This window comes from Arachis ipaensis, chromosome B10 (assembly GCF_059453495.1).
Source record: "Arachis ipaensis isolate K30076 ecotype BB chromosome B10, ASM5945349v1, whole genome shotgun sequence".
NCBI classification, from domain to species: domain Eukaryota; kingdom Viridiplantae; phylum Streptophyta; class Magnoliopsida; order Fabales; family Fabaceae; genus Arachis; species Arachis ipaensis.
In genome coordinates, this window is record NC_142435.1 from 77,404,795 (window position 1) to 77,427,494 (window position 22,700).

A 22,700-nucleotide genomic window follows, 5' to 3' on the forward strand; every position below is an offset into this window, starting at 1 on the left:
TATGTCGGGAAAGTGGGATTCACAGGTTGGGATCTCATACCAGGTTGCTTTGAATCAAACTTGCGTAAATTTCTCTGCTTTGGATGGCACGATTCTGACACACAAGGCTCTTGGTCCTGTAAGAGCGCTTCTTCACAGAATCATCAATCACATTGTGATGCCTCAGAGTGGTTCATACCATAGAGTAACTATCTGTGATACTTTAGTACTCTTTGCAATCCTTACTTCTTCTCCCATCTCTTTTGCATATCTAATGGTGCGACACATGTGGGAGTGTGTTCGCAGTGACAAAAAGGCTAATATTCCTTATGGAATCTTTCTTACATGCGTCTTTGAATATTTTAATGTTGATTTAACTAATGAGGCTGTAGAAAATAAAGTTTTCACAATCAAGGGAGGAGGAGTCTTTGGTCCTATGAAAAGCAACAAAGGAAAACACTCTGTGCCATCGGCATCTTCCGAAAGTGATCTGGAAAGTCGCCCTACTGAGCCAACATAGGTTGCCGAATCCATCAAAGATGTCCTCACTGAATTCTCCAATATGTCAAATTTGATGGTCCAATCCTACAAATTTGCTCGAAAGTAGGCGTATGAGAATGAAAAAGCCTGGAACAAATGCAAAGAAAGAGTGAATCTGATGCTTAAGAGTCTTGAAAAAGAAATGGCGGCTGCAGATGAGGATGATGAATCTCTGGGCTCTGAATTTAACCTTTCTGATGATTAATCTATTTGTCACTTCTTGAACTCTGTTTCTGTTTTGTTATTTTGGTATTTTGTATGCTCTTTGATACTCTGGACCTTTCTGTTTAGTTTAAACAAATATTATGTATTTTGGTATATTCTTGTCTGTTTTGCAGGTTCCCCATTGATGACAAAAGGGGGAGGAAAAGTTGGAAAAATTGAAAAAAATAGGGGCTGAAATCAATCTGATTCATGATTACCCTGTACATAAGTTCTATGTTCCAATAGTCATGTCTTATGATTTGTGCTCTGATATGATTGAGTGCTGGATAATTCTGATTTGTTTGATAATTTTTGCTATGTTGAATGATTGCTGAAAATCTGATAATTTTTTTTGCTCTGATATGTTGAATGAATGCTGAAAACTTTGTCTATGTGATCAAATGATTTGACAGCAAATTTTTGGGAATTATCTGATGAGTTTGGTTGAAATGTACTCTGTACAGATTTTATGTTTGGATTGATCAGAAAATCATTTATATGATAACAAATCAGGTTTTGATTATCACTTCACTTCTGATCATAAATCAAGCTGTTCAACATAATTTAAATAATCCATATGTTGAATACATAGTGGCTATATACTTGTCTTTAAAAGTTACAGGTAAAAGCTTCCCTTGGTAAATATGGCATATATTAAGGGGGAGCTATGTAACAATTGGAAAAGGGGAGGATTCCAAACCTTCAAAGGGAGTATTCTTAATTCTTACTCTTTTCATTTCAATTTTTTAATAATGTTTGTCATCAAGGGGGAGATTGATGAGTTTGGAAAACTCTAATTTAATATGATGATCAAATATTATTAAATTAATATTTAAGAAATTATTTAATTTCAGTTTCAAATTAATTGATTAATAATTTATGTTTTTGTATGCAGAATTTTGGCCATTGGGTTTAAGCAACAAAAAGCCCAATTTATTGATAACATTCAACCTTGTCCTAATTTGTTATATGATGTGTGGCTGAATCATTGATATGTTATATTTTTCTATTTAGTTTTATCTGTCTTGAGTCTCATGGAAAAAGGCAAACAGTGAGGTTTGTATGAAAAAGCCATAGAGCGGAAAAAGGCAGAGTATACAAAATTAAAAGAAAAAGCCATAGATGTCCTAGAGGTCCTTTGTACATCTGTGTTGTGTTTTATGATTTTGTGAGAATCCCCTTGCAAGTTGGGTTAGCACTTAGCAGTTGAAAGCTTGGTAGGTGACTAAGTCAAGTTCAGGATTGGGGATAGATTCTGGACTTGTCCCAGATAGGAAGGGTAGTTCCTAGGGAGAATTGGTGTATGTAATCTGTTTGATTATAGTGAAATTCCATCATTATTGTGATGGAGACTGGATGTAGGCTGCATTGCACTTAGCAGCTGAACCAGGATACTTCTGGGTGTGATTCTCTCTCTCTCTTCTACTCAATTTCTGGTTCTGTTCGTAGGAGACAAAAATAAAAAATATCTCTTCATTGGTTACGAGACAAAAAGAAAATGTCTCTTGACTAGTGACGAGACAAAAAGCAGAAATATCTCCTATAGCCATAAAAAAGTATTCAAATTCTAATTTTTTGTTGTCTTTTTAATAAAATTTCCAAATTACCCCCAACCTTTATTTTCAACCTCAACGTCACTAGCACTTTTTTCCCAAATCTCAAATTTTCACAATAATCACCACCCAAACATCCCTACCACCTCTGGAAATCTACCCTCCTCTATATCTAACACTCCCAATCCTCCGTTACCCACTCCTTTGGCTTCCAATTCTCTACTGTTGCCCTTCGAAACGGCTTTCCGATGCTACACAAACCTCTCAGAGATGACATCATTGTCAAATTAAACGCTGTCACCGAAGGCCCCGCCTCACCAGTATGGCTCATGCTTCCACAACTTTCGTCCCCTACCGAGAACCTTAACACGTTCTCTGAGACTCTCGAAGTTAATGCAAAAAACGTATCGCACGACTCCACTACCATGATTTATTTTATCGACATAATCTCCTTCTTTAATTTTGACGACGGTCCTGGCGCGGCCGCTGCCTCTCCTCTCGCATGATTGCACTTGGCTTGAAGAGGAAACATGTGAGTAAACAAAATCTTCATTTCTGAAGCAGGCCATGAGACCAAAAGAGATATGCAGCATGTAAACCCTGCAAAAATAGTGAATAATTAATCAATAGATTAAATTTTAATAAAAGAAATTAGGAGTGTTAATTTTATAGTTTAATTGGATAGAGCTAATTAAAACAAGAATTTTAACACTAATTTTAATGATTTTGGCCCAAAATTGGGCCAACGGATTAAATCGGTTGAACCAGATCCATGTTGGGCCCAAGCCCAACCCATGTAACCATCTCTTGGCCAAGCTTCAGCACTCCAAACCCCTTCATTTGGAGCTTCACGCTGAATATGGTGAGGAACACCAAGGAAGAACCCTAACCTTCACTTCTCACTTCTATTCACCATATCTCTCAATCCAGAGCTCTGATTGACAAGCCATTTAGAGACACGCGTTCGTTTTGGAGTCCTCTTCATTTCTATCTAAACAAAGTGGTAAGAACCTTTGTGATTTGTTCCCAATTTTCTTTCCCCTTTCTGTTTTGCATTTTTGTGTGTATATAGAGTGATTTTGATGATTTTGGTGGTTTAGGTGCAATTTAACATTGGATAATTGTTGGATTATACTCCAATCATCAATAGGTAAGGTAAGGAAACTCTAAATCCTTGTGGTTTGTCCAATTTTGTATACCCTTGTGCTAATTTAGTGAATTGTATGAATTAGATTGAAATTATGTTAAATTGGAGTTTGAATTTGTGAATTGGAGCTCTTGGAATAAACCCTTGGTGGCTGGTGTCATTGGAGTTGATTGGAAATCTTGAAACTTGATTCCTTGGTGTTTTTGAGCTTAGGGAGGAACCGGCCAAGGTATGATTTAGGTTTCTCGTATTTAATATATAATGTCCTGTGAAAACTTAGGTTTGGTGACCATAGGATAGGAATGAATGCATGTGTATGTTAAATTGTTTAGTCCATTGAGAATAATTGTGAATTAAGTTGGGGGTTGGTTGTTGTTTGATAATGGGGATGAGTTATGGAATGTATATGATGCTTTAATGATGATTAGTAAGGTGCTAAAAGAATTGAATATGTGTATATGATGAATGATTGAGGACCTTGTTAGTTAGTTGAGGAAATTTATGTATGAAATGGTGTAAAATTGAATTAAGACTAAATATGGTATGATGGTGGGGAATTTAATGCTGTGCTGGTATGCCATGTTATGTTGCTGAACTGAATATGGATATAGAAGTTTGGAGTTGAGTTTGGCTTTTATTGAAAAATGAGGTTTGAAGGTTTTTTTTGTGAAAAATTGGTTTTCGGTCAAACTTTGGCGAGTCATAACTTGGCTTCCGGTCCCCTAAATTATTTCAAACTTATTTCAAATGAAAATTGGGTCTGTGAAGTTTTTGCCGTTGAATAACGGATAAAAAATGTTTTGAAACGAAAACGTTATGCGCGTCAGAAGTTTAGAGGGCAAAGCTGAATATTCTGCATTTTTGCTGTTCTACATAACTTGCGTACGCAACCACTGCGCGCGACGCGACCAACCTATTCGGGTTGGGCATCTCGCGTATGCAAGCAGGGTGCTTGCGTACGCGATCATAGAAAATTGTACGCCCACATGTACGCATGACCCCTGTTTTCAGCAAATGAAAATTTTGTGTTTTAAACTTGATTTTAAACCTCTAAACATCTATTTTTATTCCTTGGGTCCTAGATTTTGTTAGTAAGCCTAGTAATGAGTTGAAGCTATGTAACTGGGGGATGAAGAAAGTTTGAGAGGTGATGATTTAGGTATGAGGAAGTAGAGTGCAATTATATATGTACATATATACTACCTAAATTATAAACTGGCTAAAGAAAAGAATAAATGTTACATCTGAGTACTCTTTCTCGAAAGTGCGACCCCAGGAGATGGTGGAAGGTGAGGATCCCCTTCTTTGTTCCTCCTGGTATTGTAAAATCGCTCCCAATGAGATGGTGGGAGGTTAGGATCCCCTCCTTTATTCCTCCTGGGCATATGAGAACGTACCTCCTGGGTAGATGCAAAGGTTGTGGTCTTGCCCCACTTGCTCCCGGTTGGTTAGTATAGAGGCTCTTCGGTTCGACGCAAGGGTTGTGGTTTCACCCCACTTGCTCTGGGTTATAATGAGTATGTATAAAAGTGCAATTATATGATGTATAAGTGATGATATGGCCATAATGAATTTATATGAAATGTTTATGAATGGATCTGAAATGATTATCTGAGATACGAGTTTCCCTGGGTAAAGTACCGTGCCTTACCACCACGTGTTCCAGGTTGAGACTTGATACTCTGTTGACCCTACGACGAAAGTGTGACCGGGCACTTATAAATTCTTGGGCACTTATAAATTCTTGGGGATATGACCCCATTGAGCAATTTTATATATATTAGAAAAAGCTATGCACAGATTCTTTGGGATGCGCATCGTGGGACAGCAAGATTTGATGAAGGTGTCGGCGGAGGTGCTAGAAAATAGGAGATTTAGGAAAGAAGAGAGGGAATAGAGGTGGAGTTGAAGATAAAGGTGGGGGTAATTAGGGAATTTATTAAAAAGTCAACAAAAAATCAGGGTTTGGGTACTTTTGCCGTATAGAACCTATTTTTGATGGGTACAACGCTAATTTTCTTCTTTGATGAGTATTTTTGTCAGCATTCGCAAAATTCATGAGTACAAATGGTTGTTTTTCCTATATATAAATACATTTCTCAGACACAACACAGAAAACTAGCGCGCACTCATATATAAAAATAAGAACAAGTCAAGAATAAGAACAATACCTTTTGATGGTTAATGGAAAAAATAAGAAGAAAGGCACTGCAGGCACCAGTAGATGTGTTGTGGATGAAAGTGTTGAGAAGAAAAAGTGAATGAGTAGTAAATAAAAGTAATTAGATCATTTAGATATTTTAGATATTTTATTTTTTAAGTAAAATTCTGATAGAATGAGATTTTGAATCAAATTTAATGGGTAGAAATTGATTTTGAGAAAAAATAATAGAATTGAATTAAATTCTATTTAAATTAATTTAATTTTTTAAAAACATGATAATTTAATTCAATAAAACTAAATTAGCATTTCTATCTAGTATCAGATCTTTTACTTTCACAATATCATGCATGAGATATCAGCAAATTCAAATACTAGAAATTTAGCAAATTATGATCTATTAGTTGACTAATGACTATACTTATTAGTGAAATTTAAATTTGTCTTCTTCTAGAATGTATTAACAATAAGCTTGACTTATTACACACTTAATCCTTTATAGATACATTTAGTTCTCCACCACCACAAAATAAGCATTTTATGATCACTAGATCTAAAGTTGGAACCTATAAATCTAAAATCCGCTAATAATGATCTAGAATCTGTTCCTAAAATAGCAAATAATGAATTACAAATTTCTCATTGAAAAATGCAATGCAAGAAGAGTTTCAAACTCTTACAAGAACTAATACTTAGATCCTTACCCCTAAACTAAGTGAATTTTTACAATTAAAAGATTGCCTGATGGTAAAATTCAAAAGTATAAATCTGGGTTAGTTATCTAAAGTTTTTATTAATCACAAGGATTTTATTTTAAATAGGTCTTTACTCTTGTTATAAGGCCTATTACTAATAAAATTATCTTGTGCATTGCTCTTTCTAAAAGTTGGGTTCTTAAGCAATTCAATTTTAGTAATACATTTTTAAATGGTGACTTGCATGAAACTATATATATGACTCAACTTACTAGTTTTGATGATAATTCTGAACCATATGTGTGTAAATTAAACAAGTTATAGTTTGTAGCAGACAACTAGAAAATGGTTTCTGAAATTGAGTTACACCTTACAATTTTTGGGTTTCTTAAGTATCAAGATAGATACATCCCTCTTTATTAAAAATGGTTCAAACTATACTATTTATATTCTATGCTACGTGGATGACATCATAATTGCAAGGAATGACCCTATCGAGGTTGATTCTATTATTCAAAAATTGAATAATTTGTCTACTCTAAAAGATCTAAGTTTGCTTTCTTATTCCTTAGGTATTGAGGTCTAGATGAGTGAATATGATCAATTTCATCTAACTCAAACTAAGTATATCAAGGACTTATTGTTCAAAGTAGGCATAGTTGAGGCTAGTGCTATGCCCACACCAATAATTTTTTCTTTATAGCTTATGTATACAGAGTTTGAGTCTTTTGAAGATCCAAAGTTTTTTCAGTCTATGGTAGATTCTTTGTAGTATGCTATTATCACTCGACCAGATTTAAGTTTTGCAGCTAGAAAAGTGAGTTAAGACATGTATAACCACTTTTATCTCATTGGAAAGTTGTAAAAAGGACATTAAGGTATTTTTAAGGCACAAAAGATCAAGTTATAGATTCTCTAATACAGACTGGGTTGTAAATTTAGAGGATATGAGGTCAGTTTGTGGTTGTGCAATTTTTTCTTGGCACTAATCTCATTTTATGGTCTTGTAGGAAGCAAACTACGATCCCAATGTCTTCTATATAGAGGCTAAGTTTAGGAGTTTGGCTACATGTGAGGCTGTGGGTGAAGAATCTTCTTACTGAATTGAGTATAAAGCTTCCAACAATACCAACTATTTTTTGTAATAACATAAATACACTGTTGCTCAGAGCCAATTGACGAACGGATTTTTTATAATAAAGAATTTCACAAAAGTAATCACGTTGTAAGTATAGTTTCTAAACTAACAATAATCCTTTCGTACAAAAATTTGTTTGTCACTAAAGCAAACCCAATAAAAATAATAACCGAAGTATTTAAACCTCGGGTCGTCTCTCAAGGAATTGCAGGGAGGTATGATTTATTATGGAAAGGTATCTTTTTGGGTTTTTGAATAAGGAACAAGAAAAGTAAATTGCAAGAAAGTAAATTAATAATTAAGAAAACTCTTAGAAAGGTATGAAAACTGGACGTCCTATCCTAGTTATCCTTATCAATTGTGATGAGAATTGTTCATTGCTCCCACTTGGTTATCCTCTAACTATGAAGGAAGGTCAAGTGGATGAATCAATATGAATCCTCAAGTCCTAGTCAACTCCCAAGTAAAGACTAGAGTCAGTGGAATTCAAGTCAATTAGCAATTTTCAATTAACAATCAACAAAGGAGTTTGATAACGCAAGTGTCTCCAATTAATCAACCAAAGCCAAGAATGTAAAAAGCTAAATTAAAATCATAAATATGAAATACCTCAATTGTATTAATTAAAGAAATAAAAAATATCATGGAGTTCATAAACCAAATTGGGAAAATAAACAAACTAGAGTGCTAGAATAGATAAAAGTAGAAGAGACATTAAATTAAAGGAACATTGAACTTGGAATTGAGAAGAAATAAACCTAAAACTAAGAGAAATCCTAAAACCTAGAGAGAGGAGAGAGCCTCTCTCTCTAGAAAACTACATCTAAAACCTAAATTGTTGTGAATTGATGAATGGATGAATGAATGATTGATTCCCCCCGTTCTGTAGCCTCTATTCTGTGTTCTCGGGCTTGGAATTGGGCCTAAAAGGAGCCTAGAAATCGCCCCCAGCGCTTTCTGCAACTTTCTACACCTGGCACGTGTCACGCATACGCGTCAGTCATGCGTGCGCGTCATTTGGCGAATTTCCTTGTCACACGTATGCGTCAGTCACGCATACGCGTTGCTAGTCTTCTGTGCTAGGCACGCGTACGCGTCACCTATGCGTGCTCGTCCCCGTTTCTCAAATACTTCATTTTTCACGCTCCTTCCACTTTTGCATGTTTCCTTTCCATCCTCTAAGCCATTCCTACCTTATAAGGCTTGAAAACACTCAACACACAGATAACGACATTGAATGGTAATAAAGGATAATTAAAATTAATAGTTTAAAGGCCTAGTAAACATGTTTTCAACTATATCACAAAATCAGGAAGGAATTTTAAAACCATGCAAATTATATGAATAAGTGAGCAAAGAATTGATAAAAACCACTCAAATTAGCACAAGATAAACCATAAAATAGTGGTTTATCAATCTCCCCACACTTAAACATTAGCATGTCCTCATGCTAAGCTCAAGGAGATATAAAGAATGAATGGGGAAAAGTAAGACTCATGAAATGCAACCTATATATGAATGCAACTATAAGCTAAGATGATTATGTCTACTTGGTTAAAAGTAAATAAGTTCTTCAAGACAAACATGAATCAGATATCACTAATTAAAATCATACAGTAAAGAAAAGTAGACTTGTAAGAAGACAGCTCATGAAAGCAGGGAACATAGAATCAAGCATTGAACCCTCACTGATAGTGTATATGCACTCTAATCACTCAAGTGTATAGGGTAATCACTGTACTCTTCTCTAGTCATGCTTTCTAAAACTTTGTTTTTCATCTAACCAATCAACAAGTATTTAATGTACCAATGCAAACATCATGAGGTCTTTTCAAGGTTGTAATGGGGTTAAGGTAAGGGTGAGGATATATGTATGGCCAAGTGAGATGAAATATGAATCTTTGACTAACCTAAGCTCTCACCTAACACACACACACACACACACACACACACACACATACACACACACACACACACACACACATGTGCATTGGTCTTTTATTAAACTTAGCGTTGGGGTAATTTTGTCCCCTTATTTAATTACTTATTTATTTGAATATTTTTGGTTTTTTTTCATTAACTTAACTTTATCAATGCCCATAGGTTTTTAATTTTTCTTTCTGGTCTCACATGAGTAGGTACCCAAATTCTCAAGATCTTTTCAATAAAATTCAACACACTTTCATCAACCCAAGTTCCCACAGTTCCCCACACTTAATTGATACACAATCTTTATCTTAAGCTAACCAAGGATTCACTTGGGGTAATTAATTATTTTTCTGCTTAAGGCTAGTGATGTGGTAAAATATAGAACAAATGGAGATTAAAAGGCTCAAGGTGGCTAACAAAAGTAATTGAAGGGTAGGCTATTTGGGATAAGTGAGGTAATAACAAATGATGGCCTCAATCATGTGCAGGCATGTAAATACACTAAATATTGGACATATAGAGTGGAATAAACTATAGATTACAATTATAGAGAAGAAAACACACAAGAATAAAATATTATGATTAAATAGTGTAACCATGTAATTAAGCTCAAATCTCACAGGTTGTGTGTTCTTAGCTACAATTCATGCTCTAAATTACAGTCTTCAAACAAGTTTAACACAAATTTTTCAATTTAGATTAGTGAAATGCTATAAAAGGGTCTTGAAAAAGAAAATATTACTTCGACCAAGAAGTGGTAACATATGCACAAAAATCAAACAAACATGCAATCAAATATGCAAATGCAATAATTAAATTAACATAGAAAATTAAAAATTGGTATTAAGAAGGAAATAACTATCCCACGGAAGTCGGTATCGACCTCCCCACACTTAAAGATTGCACCGTCCTCGGTGCATGCTAAGATGTGCAAGTGGACGGGTTGCTCCAACTGACGCTTGTAGATGGAGGCGCCTTGGTTGGAGATCTCTTGGTTCCTTTCCGTGCCGGTGTCTTGTCAGAGGCCTTCTCTTTTCTTTTCTTGGTACCTGTTCCGAGGGTTACCTGAAACTGTAGGTTGATCTCAGACGAGATCTTCTGTGCTGGTCAGAACTGACGTGTCCGGCTGGAGGGTGATGGCCGGAGCGGCCGTGTCCGACTTGTTGGACTGGCTATGCTGCTAATCCTTTGTCACCGGAGGGTGGTGGTACCTGCAAGGGACTCCGATGCTTAAGTTAGCAAGGGTATTAAGTAGGTTTTTAGTAGAATCAGAGTATGAGTTATACCTGGGTACTCCAGTGTATTTATAATGGTGTGGAGTGACCTTCTTAGATAAGATAAGTTAGTTATCTTATCTTATCTTATCTTATCTTTGAGTGAAGTCATCTTATCTTCAAGGGAACAGCCCTTATCTCTATAGGCTTGGGCTGCCTTAGGATTTGGGCTGCCTTAGGCTTGGGCTTTCCTGGCAATTTGGCCGAGCTCTTTGAGAAAAGGTCGGATAGTCTGACCTGAAGAGGTCGGTCGCCTTGTCGCTAAACATCCCGGGTCGGATAGCTCGACCCAAGGTATGAACAATGCCCCTGCTCGAGCTCGGTCTTTCTTTTGAGGTCGAGTCTTAGTTTTAGGACTTCGATCCTTCTCTGGTGAAGCCGAACTCGAGCATTTTGTCGACTTTGTTGAAGCTTTTGAATGTTAAGCGTTTTCCCCTTTGTTTTCTTCTAAAGCGCGCACTTTTGCATTTAGCGTTCTCGTCTTGGAAATGTGCGAGGGTTTAATACCCTCATTAATTAATTTTAATGCCCCGTTTCTCTTGCCTCTTTTGTTTTGAATTTTACACTCAAAAAACAGTTTTCTCTTCTCTGTAACTTCCCCTCTTTTCTCTCTGTCTTTTTGTTTTGCCTGAAACTTGTATTTCCGTGTTTTCTCTGCGACGCTTGTTTTGGTACTTTGTTGGTACTTTACTTGAGAGGCGATTCCACATTTTGTCGTTCCGACTTTCAACTTTCTTCAGGACTTTTTCCTTTCTCCAGGTTAGTTCTTCTTTCCACTTCTTTACTTCCTTCGTCGCTTTGCATTCGGTTCTTGGTAAAGTTTTGATTTTGCTTGAATGCATGTTGATACTGAGGCTTTTATGAACCTGTTTGCTTTCCCCCAAAAGATTACTCTTTTGATGTCTTACGCCATGTTGGTAATTTTGCTGATGAACCTTTGTAGAAAGTAACGATTTTTCTGGTGGCTTATTTTTATTTTTTTCGTGCCGTTGCTTGTTTGGGGGATTTATTTTTCTGAAAAAGGTTGTGTCTTTGATGACTTCTTCTTGATACATTTTGTTTCTTGGTAGTTTCGTTTGTTAACAAACTGAGACTGTGAGTTTGGAAGGTAGTTATTTTGATGACTTTATTTGATTTGTGGCTCGTGGCTTTCTTCTCATAGTTTCACCTTTGTTTGAAAAAAGGGTTATTATCTTCCTGTTAGGACGTGTAGAGGTGTAGGCTTGTAGGTTTTCCTGAGTCCTTATTCCATAACTGCCTCCAAAGGATGCTCTTGGACCTTGGTGTGTGTCTTGGGGCTTTCCTTTTACTGTTTGTATTGCTCTAGATCATGTTGTCCGAGTTGTTTTGATATCGCCCGGGCTATTTTTTGGTTAGTAATCTATTTTCCTTTCTTATTTGTAGGACTAGTTGACCCATGTCGTCTTGCAAAAATATTATCGAGACCTCCTCCAGAGTCCCTGAGGGTATGTCGGACTGGCTGGACTCCCTCGTGTTGATGTGTGTTTATGTGGTAAATTCTGAATTCTATGTGGAGCTGAGAAATTAAAACATCACAGGGTTTGTAGTAATCGGGAGCAGGAGAAAAATTATGAGCTAATAGCACCTGATTCTGATGAGAGAGTCTGTTTCTCGACTTCAGTCCAGGGGGAACGTCCTTTCTTTTATGCCTATGACTATTTTTTTAGTCAAATGAGCATTACCTTTCCCTTTACTCCCTTTGAAACCAATTTTTTGTGGTCATGCAATGTGTCTCCATCCCAGCTTCATCCGAATTCATGGGGTTTTGTTAAGATTTTCCAGTTATTATGTCAGGAATTGGATGTTAAGCCTTCTCAAACTCTCTTTCTTTACCTTTTCGTTTTGACCAAGCCTGGGATTTCTGCCAAAAAGAAAGCTTCCTGGGTTTCTTTTCGGTCTGCCCAATGAAAGAAAGTCTTTTCGATGTATGATGAGTCTTTTAGAGACTTCAAGAATTATTTCTTTAAGGTTCGAGCTGTTGAAGGAGCTCGTCCCTTTTTTTTGGATGAGAATGACGAGCCCGCCTTTCCCTTAGAATGGCAAAAGAATGTTGTAGTGTCGAGGTATACGTGGGAGATGTTGGATGAGGTCGAACAGGCCTTTGTTAATGTGTTGGAGGAGAACTGGGGACAACCTCCTTATCTTGACACAAAAAGGTTTTTAGGGGATCCTTCGCTTCTCCAGCTGAGCTGGGTAGTGGTTGTCTTATCTTGTTTTCATTTTGTTTCCTTTTTGTCGAGCTTTGTTCTTTTTCTCTTAATTTGTAACAATCTTTGTGTTTTTATAGAGATGGTGAAAAACAATGATTCTATGAAGGCCTTTAAGAAGGCGAGGAAAGCTACTGCTGCTTAGAACATCTCGGCCAAGGTGGCCGGGGAGGGGTCCTCTCAGATTCAGTCAAAGCCATCCGTACCGAGCTCTCCTGGGTCGAGGAGGATGATCCCTACTCCTTGGGTTCATTTGGTTGATCCTCCGCAAGCTTCTGTTGCTACCTCTGGCGCTCCTCCTCCGAAAAAACAAAAGACAGCTGAGCCTTTTAACCTTGATTCCCCTGACTTCGATGCTGTTGAGTTTGTCGACCAGCAGATCGGTCCTTATGGTAGCATCCCTACTAATGATGTTTCTCTTCTTTGCCATCTGGATTTTATTACTGGAAGCAGCATCAAGATGGCACATATGGGGGCAGCTTTATATTGGACTGCCCAAGATCTTCCTATTCATGCTACAAAGGCTTTTATAGAGGAGGCTAAGTTGGAGTTCGACCGGATGAAGGGTTTGAAGGAGGAGCTCGAAGTGAAAGTGACCAAGCTGGAGAAGGAGTTGGAGGGCGAAAAAGCTAGTTCTATTACCTTGGCGGCTTCTGCGAAGTTGGCTGAAGACACGGCGTTGAAGCACAAGGAGAGCTATGTCACGACCTATAGGAAAATGATGCGTCTCAGGGATGATTTAGAGTCTGCCCGAGCCGATTATGCCGAGTTCCAGGGTCACCTTGTAGGTAGCGTAAATGCTGCTTATGAGAACCTGAAGGAGCAGGTTCGGGTTCTTGCACCCGAGCTCGACCTTACTCTCTTCCGCTTGGATAACATCGTGAAGGACGGTAAAATTGTCCCTGATGATCCTGATGATGATGATGTCGACCCTCCTTCAGTGCTTGCCACCAAAGCTTCTATTGCGCCGACTTCTTCAACTCCTTCAGCTGAGGATGGTCATCCCGAGTTGGAACCCAATTGTCGAATCTTGAACCGGGATGATGGGACGGTGGATGCAGTGCCTCTTCCGACTCGCCCTCCTTCACCCCGTGTTGATGCTGATGAGAAGTCTTCAGATCCTCAATAATTATTCTGGACGTTTGTGTAGATAGCCCGGCCTGTGGGCTTTGAACCTTTTATATTTTATAATTGGTAATTCTGACTTTTTGATACTCTCTTAGTTGCTTGTTTAGCAACTTTATTTTGAAAAACAAAGTGGTTTCTCAAGCTCTTGGGGCTGACTTTTGGTAACCTCATGAGTTTTTCATTATTATAACTTGTATTTTTTCATAACATGTTTGTCTGCACCTGTCTGATATCTTTCAGGTTTTTGGGAATGTTGGAGCCTTGTTGTCGGACCTCTTTTGATTGTTTTTGTGTTTTCATACTTGTGGCTTGATTCTTTTGAGGTTGTGGTTTTTTTTTTCTGGGTCCAACTTGTATGTCGACTTCCTCACTTCGGCCTGAAGTTATTTCTAGTAATCCATTTTATGTGGACCTTTGTTAAGTCTCTGTCAGGAATTACTTTTTATAACGTTAAGGTTTTTGGGCCGACTTCTTTACGTTGGTCCCTTCTAAGTTATTTCTAGTAATCCTCTTTCTTGGACCTTTGTCAGGTCTCTTTTAGGGATTACTTTTTATAACTTGTTTGTGGGAAGCCGACTTCACCATGTCGGTCTCTTCTAAGTTATTTCTAGTAATCCTCTTTCTTGGACCTTTGCCAGGTCTCTTTTATGGATTACTTTTTATAACTTATTTGTGGGAGGCTGACTTCACCATGTCGGTCTCTTCTAAGTTATTTCTAGTAATCCTCTTTCTTGGACCTTTGTCAGGTCCCTTTTAGAGATTACTTTTTATAACTTGTTTGTGGGAGGCCGACTTTACCATGTCAGTCTCTTCTAAGTTATTTCTAGTAATCCTCTTTCTTGGACCTTTGTCAGGTCTCTTTTAGGGATTACTTTTTATAACTTGTTTGTAGGAGGCCGACTTCACCATGTCGGTCCCTTCTAAGTTATTTCTAGTAATCCTCTGTTTTAGGGCTGGCCAGACCTCTTTCCAGGGATTAACTTTTTATAACTTTGGTTATTGTGGTCAACTGGTCCGACTTCTTTATGTCGGCCTGTCTTTTAGGTTATTTTTAGCAACCCATTTTATTAAGACCTCGTCAAGTCCTTTCTATGGATCACTTTCGATAACTTCTTGCATTATTTTATTTTTGTCGCTTTATCATCTTTGCCGATTTTGTCGAAGTTAGGTTTGATCCTTGTTTGGTCGACCTTTTGATGAATTTGGTTTTCATCTTCTTGGGTCTTTATTGTGATCGATTAGTGAATTTGCTCTTCACTTTCTACCGATCTTCTAGCTTTATAATCGGGCGATGAATTTTTTAGCGTTTCAGACTAATGCGTCTTGAGAATTTGTAGAAAATCTAAAAAACTTTATTCAAAAGAAAATGCAGATATATACATGTAGGAGTTGTATCCCTCTAAGTCAGGCAATTTGTAGATCTTGGCTTGGTACCTCATTAAAAAACCTTTTCAGGAAAAAGAGTGCACCTTATCCTATGATCTTTATTACCTTTAACTATAGTACCTTCTTAGGTTGCAGGCGTGCCATGACCTAGGAAGTTCTCGCCCCTCAAGTTTGGACAGTCTGTAGTAGCCCTTTCCAAGTACTTCCATGACTCGGTAAGGTCCTCTCCAGTTTGCTGCTATCTTTCCTTCTCCAGGTCGAGTTGTTTCAATATCATTTCAGATTAGGATAAGATCGTACTCGGCAAAACCTTGCGGCACTACTTTTTGATTGTATCTTGAAGCCATTCGACGTTTTAATACCTCTTCCCTGATCCGAGCTCTTTCTCGGATTTCCGGAAGTAGGTCGAGTTCTTCCCTTTGAAGTTGGGAGTTGGCTTCTTCATTATAGTAGATCACTCTGGGTGACCTTTCTTCAACCTCCATTGGGATCATTGCCTCCGTTCCGTAGGCTAGTCGGAAAGGTGATTCCTTTGTGGTGGAGTGTGGCGTTGTTCGATATGCCCATAGGACTTGTGGGACCTCTTCAGCCCAGGCTCCCTTTGCATCCTGTAATCTCCATTTTAACCCGGCCAATATGACTTTGTTAGTAGCTTCGGCTTGTCCGTTGGCCTGGGGGTGTTCTACGAATGTAAATTGGTGTTTTATGTTCAGATCGGCCACCAATTTTCTGAAGCTTGTATCTGTAAATTGAGTGCCATTATCCGTGGTGATGGAGTATGGAACCCCAAACCTTGTGACAATGTTTCTCCATAAGAATTTTTGACTTCTTTGAGTAGTGGCATTAGCTAGGGGTTCTGCCTCGATCTACTTTGTGAAATAGTCTACCCCTACTCTGAGGAATTTAACTTGTCCTGATCCCTGAGGGAAAGGTCCGAGAAGGTCGAGTCCCCATTTTGTGAATGGCCAAGGAGAGGTTACGCTGATGAGTTCCTCTGGCGGGGCGATATGAAGGTTGGTATGTTTCTGGCATGGTGGACATGTCTTTACGAACTCTGTGGCTTCCTTTGTAGAGTTGGCCAATAAAATCCTGTCCAGAGTACTTTTTTGGTAAGTTCCTGTGCTCCGAGATGATTGCCACAGATGCCACTGTGTACTTCTTCTAAAACTTCCTTTGTGTTGGAAGTCGGCACACATTTTAACAATGGTATTGACATCCCTCTTTTATATAGAGTATTATTTATGATAGTGTAGTATTGTGCCTCCTGTTTTAACCTATTTGCCTCTTTTTTATCTGTAGGGAGTGTTTCTATTTTAAGGTAATTAATTATGGGAGTCATCCATCCTTAATCCAGACCTGTTATGGCTAGGACTTTTTTTTCTTCCGAGATTGACGGGTTGTGCAGCATTTTCTGGATGAGGCTTTTATTGTTGCCCCCTGGTTTGGTGCTGGCTAGTTTTGAGAGTGCATCAGCTCGGGCATTCTGTTCTCGGGGTATGTGGCGGACCTCATATTCCCCGAGTTGTCCGAGCTGTTCCCTGGTTTTTTCCAACTACCTTTTCATGATGGGATCTTTGGCTTGGTAGCTCCCTGCTATTTGTGAAGTGACTACTTGTGAGTCGTTGAAGAAGATGAGCTTTTGAGCTCCAACCTCCCTAGCCAACTTCAAACCAGCTAGTAGCGCCTCATATTCAGCTTGGTTATTTGAGGCAGGGAACCCGAATTTGAGGGAAAGTTCGATTTGGGTTCCCTGGTCACTTTCAATTATCACACCCGCGTCGCTTTCAGTTTTATTTGAGGAACCGTCTACATAGAGATTCCATTTTGTAGGGATTTCTGGGGTGTCTGTAAATTCTGCAATGAAGTCAGCCAGATATTGCGATTTGATGGCTGTCCGAGCTTCGTATTGAAGGTTGAATTCAGACAACTCGACTGCCCATTGCAAGATTCTTCCCGCTAAATCTGTTTTCTACAGAATGCCTTTTATTGGCTGGTTGGTCCGAACCTTGATGATGTGGGATTGGAAATACGGACGAAGTCGTCGAGATGTTAATATGAGGGTGTAGGCAAATTTTTCTATTTTTTGGTAGTTTAGCTCAGATCCTTGTAGTGCCTTGCTAATGAAGTATACAGGTTGTTGCCCACTGTCGTCTTCTCAGACCAATGCTGAGGCTACTGCTCGACTTCCTACTGCAAGGTATAATACAAGGGGTTCTCCTTCCCGTGGCCGAGTTAGGATAGGAGGTTGTCCCAGAAAATTTTTGAAATCTTGGAAGGCCTGCTCGCATTCTGTTGTCCATTCGAACCTCTTTCCCTTCATTAGAGTAGCATAGAAGGGGAGAGATCTTATTGCTGATCTCGCTAGAAATCTGGACAAGGCTGCCAACCTTCCATTGAGCTGTTGTACCTCTTTGACGCAAGTCGGGCTCTTCATATTGAGTATGGCCTGGCATTTGTCCGGATTTGCCTCGATTCCTCTTTGTGTGAGTATAAAACCCAAGAATTTGCCAGCTTCTACTGCGAAGGTGCATTTTGCCGGGTTAAGTCGCATGCCATGCCTTCTTATAGTGTCAAATACTTGGGCGAGGTCGGACTGTAACCTCTCCTCATTTTGTGTTTTTATTAACATGTCGTCTACGTAGACTTCCATCATTTTTCCGATGTGGTCTATAAAGACTTTATTCATTAATCTTTGATAAGTAGCTCCTGCATTTTTGAGTCCGAAAGGCATGACGACGTAGCAATAGTTTGCTTTTGGGGTTAAGAATAAAGTTTTTTCTTGATCAGGTAGGTACATCGGGATTTGATTGTATCCTGAGTAGGCGTCCATAAATGAGAGTTATTTGTATCCGGAGGAGGCATCCACCAGAGCGTCGATACTGGGGAGTGGATATAGATCCTTTGGGCAGGCTTTGTTGAGATCAGTGTAGTCGGTGCACATCCGCCACTTCCCATTTGATTTTTTCACGAAGATGACGTTAGCTAGCCACAGTGGGTACTTGACTTCTCTTATGAATCCTGCCTCCAATAGAGCTTGTACCTGCTCTTCCACAGCTTGGGATCGTTCTGGTCCGAGCTTTCTACGCCTCTACTGTACTGGCCGAGATCCTGGGTAAACTGCCAGTTTGTGGCACATTAACTTAGGGTCTATGCCCGGCATGTCTGCGGCCTTCCATGCAAAGAGGTCGACATTATCTCGTAAGAATTGTACGAGTGATTCTTTTATATCTCCTGTTAAGATCGTGCCAATATTGGTTGTTTTGTCTGGGACATCTCAGATATAGACTTTTCTATTTTACCTTCGGGTTGCGGACAGAGTTCTTCCCTCCCTCAAACTCCACCAAGTTCGATGGTGTGGAATTCTTCTCCTCTGCCTCTGAGGTTTAGACTTTTGTTATAACAGCGGTGTGCCGTCCTCTGATCTGCTTTTATTGAAGCTATTCCTTTTGTGGTTGGGAATTTCATACACAGGTGTGGAGTCGAGACTACTGCACCGAGCTGATTTAACGTTGTCCGACCTATTAAGGCATTGTAGGCTGAACTCATGTCGACTACGATGTAGTCTATCTTGAGCGTTTTTGATTGATTTCCTTTTCCAAAGGTCGTGTGTAGTGAGATGTATCCGAGTGGTTGGACTGGAGTGTCTCCCAGCCCGAACAGGATATTCGGATATGCTCTGAGTTCTTTTTCTTCCAGGCCGAGTTTGTCGAAGGTAGTTTTGAACAAGATGTCGACCGAGCTTCCTTGGTCTACCAGTGTGCGGTGGAGATTTGCATTGGCCAATATGATAGTTATGACCATAGGATTGTCGTGTCCTGAGATGATGCCAGCTGCGTCCTCCTTAGTAAAAGTAATTGTGGGGATGTCAGGGGTTTCCTCTTTTCCTTTGACATGATATACTTCTTTAAGATATCTTTTGCGGGATGATTTGGAGATTCCTGCTCCCGCAAATCCTCCATGTATCATGTGGACGTGTCTCTCTGGTGTACGAGGTGATCGCTCAGTTCGTCAGACATCTTCGTCCCTTCTTCTCTTTCTTTGCTCATCGACTCGGTCGGTCCCTTTTCTTACCTGTTTTTCAATGACATTTTTTAAGTCGAAGCATTCGTTGGTGGAATGTCCATAGATTCGATGGTATTCGCAATATTCAGTCCGATTTCCTCCTCCTTTTTTGCTTTTGAGTGGTCGAGTTGGGGGTATTTTTTCAGTATGGCATACTTCTCTGTAGAGATCCACAAGGGACACCCGAAGAGGAGTGTAATTGTGGTACTTTTTGATCTTTTCCCCATGTTGATCTTCTTTCTTTTTGGGCTCTTTATCCTTATCTCGGGAGGAGTAGGAGAATCCGGATTTTAAGGTCTCTCCTAGTCGAGAGTTTTTCTCCATGTTGATATACTTCTCTGCTCATTCTTGCACTTCATTCAGAGATGTGGGATGCTTTTTTGATATAGATTGACTAAAAGGTCCTTCTCACAGGCCATTGATGAGACCCATAATGGCGGCGTTTATTGGTAGACTTTGTATGTCCAGACATGCTTTGTTGAATCTTTCCATGTAGTTGCGGAGACTTTCCTGATCTCCTTGCTTGATTCCTAATAGACTTTGGGCATGCTTAGCTTTGTCTTTTTGGATGGAGAATTTGGCCAAAAACTTCTTGGCTAAGTCGTCAAAGCTTGAGATGGACCTAGGGGGCAGATTGTCGAACCATTTAATTGCTGTTTTTGTTAAAGTAGTCGGGAAGGCTTTGCAGCGGACCGCATCTGAGGCATCGGTGAGGTACATTTTACTTCTGAAATTACTGAGATGATGACTGGAATCTGCTGTGCCGTCGTATAAAGTCATGTTGGGAAGTTTGAAATCCTTTTGGATTTTGGTCTTCATGATCTCTTTGGTGAAGGGATCTTAGTCCTTACGGGAGCTATTGTCATGGTCGTCCGCCATGGTGGTGGGATGACTTCCAGATTCCCCAGCAACGGCGCCAATGTTCCGAGGGTTACCTGAAACTGTAGGTTGATCTCGGACGAGATCTTCTGTGCTGGTCGGAGCTGATGTGTCCGGCTGGTGGGTGGTGGCCGGAGCGGCCGTGTCCGACTTGTTGGACTGGCTATGCTGCTGATCCTTTGTCACTGGAGGGTGGTGGTACCTACAAGGGACTCCGATGCTTAAGTTAGCAAGGGTATTAACCAGGTTTTTAGTAGAATCAGAGTATGAGTTATACCTGGGTGCTCCAATGTATTTATAATGGTGTGGAGTGACCTTCTTAGATAAGATAAGTTAGTTATCTTATCTTATCTTATCTTATCTTTGAGTGAGGTCATCTTATCTTCAAGGGAACCACCCTTATCTCTATAGGCTTGGGCTGCCTTTGGATTTGGGTCGTGTTCCTCTATTCGGGCCCTTTATTGGGCTTTCTTGGCAATTTGGCCAAGCTATTTGAGAAGAAGTCGGATAGTCTGACCTGAAGAGGTCGGTCGTCTTGTCGCTAAACATCCCGGGTCGGATAGCTCGACCTAGGGTATGAACAGTACCCATGCCTAAGGAAGAAGAAAAAGGAAGAGTGTGAAATATAGATAACTAAGACCGAAAGGGAGAAAATTCCAATTGATAATGAATGCCAAAGGAAAGAAGATTGCTCAAATACATGGTAGCTACAACATGTAGGTCAGACATCAATTAAGATCAGGTAGGCAATTCAGAATAATAAGATGTAGGAGGGTAAAAACATGCAAGTAATAGGCATGAGAAGCATAACTCAAGCATCAAGTAATAATTATGCCAAATTAAAAGATCATTTGTAATGATGACAATTGTGAACGATAAACCCAAATACATGTGGAGCACAAGTGTTGTGAAAAACAGGCATACAAGTAAATGAGTAAAAGAAAATAGGATTCAAAGTGACATAAAAGCTTTTTTACAAACACGTGGTGTGCAAGGTATAATAGGAATGAAAATAATATAATCCAAATGTATATGAGAGCCATAAGTAAATGTCAATTATCAAATCACTCCTCAGAATAGTCACAGGCTCAAGTAAAATAAGGTACTATCCAAATAAAACTCCAACACCAACATAAAAATGCATGAAAAAAATGAAAAAGAAACCAAAAGGAATTAAGCTAAGATGAAATTGAGAAGGAAAAAATAATTAAATGCAATAATTAAATGAAGAATGAGAGAGTAAAGGAGAGAGAAGAAAAATAACCTGATGAGGAAGATGGAAAGAGGAAGAAGAAGGAAGTAGGAAGTAAGAAGAAAGAAAGAAGGGAGAATTGAAAAACGAGGCGCGACGCGCGTGCGGGCATCACACGTACGCGTGAAAACTGAGTTGACCGTTCGACGCGTAAGCATCGCCCACGCGTATGCATGGCTGGTCTGAGAGCGAAATGACACGCACGCGTCAGGGACGCGTACGCGTGGGTGATTTTGTGCCTCTAGCACAGTTCCATCGCAAGGGCAGCACAACTCTCTGTTCAATGTGCTCTTTACGCCGATTTTCATCCCCACGCATACGCGTTGCTAACGCTTATGCATGGGTTGAACTTTCTGCAGGGGATGCGTACGCGTGAGGCACGCGTATGCGTGGGGTGGCTTGTGCTTCACACACCCCTCTTGCACGTCTCTCGCACAACTCTCTGTGCAGGTGTGCATACACAAACGACGCGTGCGCATCGTGGACGCTTGTGCGTTGATCCCCCTTTTTTTATGCAGTATGCAGAATGCAAAATGCAGATGCTGATGCAGACATGATGAATGAACACTAGGAAAAGTAGAATAAAAGAAAACTAAGAATAAAACAAAACAAAATAAAACTAAGAGTGAAAAAGAACGATCATACCATGGTGGGTTGTCTCCCACCTAGTACTTTTAGTTAAAGTCCTTGGGTTGTTTCCCACCTAGTACTTTTAGTTAAAGTCCTTAAGTTGGACATTTGGGGAGCTTCTTGTCATGGAGGCTTGTGCTTGAACTCATCCAAGAATCCCCACCAGTGTTTGTAATTCCAATAGCCTCTGGAATCTTACACTAGTTGCATAAAGCCTTCAAGCAAGTTAAAGCAAGTGACAAGGCCCCAAGAGTGTTGATTGCTAGAATGAATTCCGGGGTCCCAAACTTTGCTTTTGCACCTGTCTTCTTGTTGATCATTATTTTTCCACTGAGACATCCAAACAGCCTCCTAGACCCATTCAATTGAGAATTATACCAATCCTTGTACTTCAATTTGGAGCATGCAACCATATTGAACCTTGCATGACAATTTATACTTCAAACCATCTCCCTCTTGCTCTTAAAGCCACAAAGAGCTCTAAGTTGACCATCTGTCTCAAGTAAACCATTTTC